Consider the following 4052-nt stretch of genomic DNA (forward strand, 5'->3'; position numbering starts at 1 on the left):
CCCAGTATGCCAAACGTGTTGGCATGGTTCTGTTGGCATACACCACAAACAGAGAAATTAGAAATAAAGATATTTTAAAAATTCTTTTATAATTTCCTACCAACTTTATTTTGTTTTACGCACCAAGTTGCCAGTCCGTACCCGTACATACGAGTAGTAAATTACTTATTTTACTTCTCATCTTTAGCATTTTACTGGTAGCTTGGCTTAGAGAAGAAATGACTGTGGAAACTGGCTGTGCTGGCAGGTTGCTTGATGGTGTTATTGCTGGCCAATTGAATACTCTTAATCGACAGCTTTTGCGTAATTTAAAATTGTTCTTTTGATAATTTTGGCATTTTTAAGATAAGCGAAAGAATGACAAATGTATTTTAGAGAAAATTAAAATATTTAAATGCCACAGAAGCTGCAAATTTTATGGCAAGCAAAGCACCAAATGTGCATTTAAAGAATCAAGACAGACAAGACAACAAACATAAAGAAATAAAACTAAAAATGAAATGAAAACCACAAATGGTTTTGCAAAACACTTGCTTCTGCTGCTGCTGCTGTTGTGTTTTGTTGAGGATGATGCTGTTGCTGTTTAAAAGATTCCACAAAACCATTTCTTATCGCAAAATAATGACAACCACACTATAAAGACTTGTTTTCTTTATTATTATTTTTGTATGGAATTGTAGCACAGTCATCAGCATCAGCATCATCTTCATTGCCAAGGAAGGAAGAGGAAATAAAGACAACAACAGCAATAAAAACAGCAACATCATGAAATAAAATAATAATAATAAGCACAACATCCAAACTTCCAGTTGTTGGCAGTAAATTGTATATTTACTTTGAACAAATATCATTGACGCCCACCATATTAAATGTACAACTTTGTTTAAGTCAAAAATCACAGTAAATCGAAAAAACAAAGTCATAAAAAAGGTTAAGAAATATATTAGGGGAATTCAATAAAACTTTGATTAGAAACAGAACTAATTTAGTATAACGAAGCAGTCTCATGTATACCCTTCACCTTCGTGAGAAGGATATATATAAGTTTGTCACTCCGTTTATAATTTCCAAAATATAATTTTTCGACCCTATAAAGTATATATGTATATTCTGTATCCTTACACAGAGGGAAAAGGAAATATACACGCCTGGTACCAAATTGACACCAAAGAGTTTATAATGTTTCAATAACATCCGTTGTGAAAGTATTTTCATACGTACGACAACACTATGTAATGTTGACAACGCAACGTTGTCAACATTGCAACAATTAGTTGTCGAAATCTAAATTTGATACACATCCGTTGTCTAAATGTTAACAAACGTGGTAAGCTCACTATTGGCAACGGATTGTTTGTCAATAGTGAGCTTACCACGTTTGTTAACATTTAGACAACGGATGTGTATAAAATTTAGATTTCGATAACGAATTGTTGCAATGTTGTCAACATTACATAGTGTTGTCATATGTATGTATATATGTACTTTGACAACGGATGTTATTGAAAAATTATAAACAGTTTGGTGTCAATTTGGTACCAGGCATGTATATTTCTTTTTCCCTCTGTATATAGATAGCGGAGTTGATTAAGCCATGTCCGTCCATGTGTCTGTTGAAATCTGTTTTCTGAAGACCCCAGATATCTTCGGGATCCAAATCTTCAATAATTCTGTCAGACATGCATTCGATCATTACAATCTGCAAAATCCGTCCTAAATAACGGAGAGAAGGGTATATAAGATTAGGCAAAGGCGAATATAGACTTCTTACTAGCGTATCGAGTAACTGCAAAAAACTCTCAATAAATCGTTTAGCTGCTTGATCAAGTTTGTGACTATAAAGCTGAGGATTTTGAAAAACGATATATAGCATTTACAAGCAATGAATTTAAATACAAATTAACATGTGAATACCCTAACTATTTGTTAATGAAAATTTAAATAAATCAATCTAAATTAACGTAAACAAAGTGTTGTCTATGTTACAAATATATAAGAGTTTTTAAAAACTTTACAAACGATTTAAACAGAAATCAAATAAAATATTATTTCAATAAAATCATAATTTTTTATAACACCAAAAAAAAAACGGAAAAATCAACTTTAAAACAGTGATAAATGTTGTTGGAGACAAGACACTCACGATTTGTTTGTTTAAGACTTTTATTCTTATGAATTTAATAGTACACTTATGAAATGATGACAGTTGTTGTGGCAAGCAGGCGGGAATGTATGAAAACATGCATCTTTATGTTGACTTATGTTATGGATTTTAGATTTTTTTGTTGTTGTTCTCTTACCTTTGTATTTGAATTTGACATTCAAACGTGAGTGGTAGACAAAAAAAGGTGTTCAAACGGTGTAGACAATGAAAGCATCAAAGTGTTAATGTCAATATTGACAAAACCACTAAACATGATCATACGAAAAAAAAATCATTGTACATGAAATGTAACAAACGAACTACGAAAAGAAGTTATGATGATGGAGAAATGCATACAATGCTACTGTTTACCAGCGCACTAACAACGCCAACAACAACAACAGCAACAAATTTCAACACATTTACTGCAATTGGAGACAGTTTTTTTTTGATGGAAACTATTGTTGTAATGCTAGAAGCCAGTGCCACAGCCAAGAGACACTTGACAACCTGCAAATTAGAATCAATAACAAATGTGATTCTTTACTTTACTTCTACGTCGTCTATGGCTGGCTTGAAACGTTATTTAAGTTTTGATTTTTTTTTTGTTAGTTTGGTTTGGAATTTTTTTCTGTCATGTCATTTAGTAATCTACTTGATTTTTGTTGTTTTGAAAGTCACTATTTTCGTTAAGATGAATAACAAACGCAATTTGCTACGTCGCCATCATTGTTTGTTTCCTAATCAGCACAACACGATTGTTGTTGATTTTAGTTGAACAGGAGAGGAACAACAATAAAAAATAATACAAATAAAAACGTAGAATAAAACACCAATTCAATGTTTTGAGCTTCGTTAACCATTGGCATTTCTTACACGGAGAAAAAAAACCTATGATGAGATAATTTAATCATAGATATTGGGTAAAATCTTTCAGTATATTTGTATATTAACAAATCTTATTCGGGAGTAAATAGCTAACAGTTTTACTCGCAGGATCATGAACAAATAACTATTACACAACAATATCTAGGGTCCAGATAATGGATTACCCACGACCCCTTTAATGTCAACTATTCCATTTTTAACAACATTGTAAATCAGTGAGATATTAAAAACCCCATGATAGATAAGTGATATTATCTCTGGGTCAAAAACTATTTCATTTTCCACAACATTGTAACTCGGTTAGATATCTAAGCCCCATAAAAGATAATTGTTATCATTTGAGGGCCAAAAATCTTTTTCTGGACTTAGAACATAACCTTAGATGATGTTAACAGTTGAATTGCTTTTTATGGTTTTTCTCAGATTTGATCAAAAAACATTTTAGCCCCTCGTCATATTTCGATCAGTCCATATGTAGAGTACTTTTAAGCTCTAAATTCAAAAGATCGAAAATTGGTTCAACACTGCTTTTGGTACGATAGATTTCCAATTTTCATGAGAAATGTTATGATTTGAAAATGTGCGAATCCATCTGATGCCCATAAACATTTTAAAAATCAAGATGAAGATCTTATAATTTTCCTTAGCCATTAGCTTTTTAACCACTTTCCCTTTCTCTAAGTGTACTTTAAACTGCAACTTTTGTAAGTATGCTGTTACCGTTTGTTATACTCTAGAGATGATAGCCTTTTCATTTAAGCCAAGTTATTTTTTTTTTTGAACAGTTGTTGTCAAAATCAAACTACACACACAGGTCTCGCACTCTCTCGTAACAGTTTTGAAGACAGGTGATGATGATAATGATGGCTCTACTTTAAGAAATAAATACAGCAGGAGATGCTGTTGAACAAAAAACCCCAAGAAATGTTGAATCAACAATTTAACAAAAAAAAATCTTTAAAAAAATAAATAAACAGAAAATCTGATGATGTTAAACTAAATTGTATGTGATTGTTGTTTA

The sequence above is a fragment of the Lucilia sericata genome, unplaced genomic scaffold (genome assembly GCF_015586225.1).
Source record: "Lucilia sericata isolate MDLA Ls3-8-SP2 unplaced genomic scaffold, ASM1558622v1 Contig000171F_arrow, whole genome shotgun sequence".
NCBI lineage: Eukaryota > Metazoa > Arthropoda > Insecta > Diptera > Calliphoridae > Lucilia > Lucilia sericata.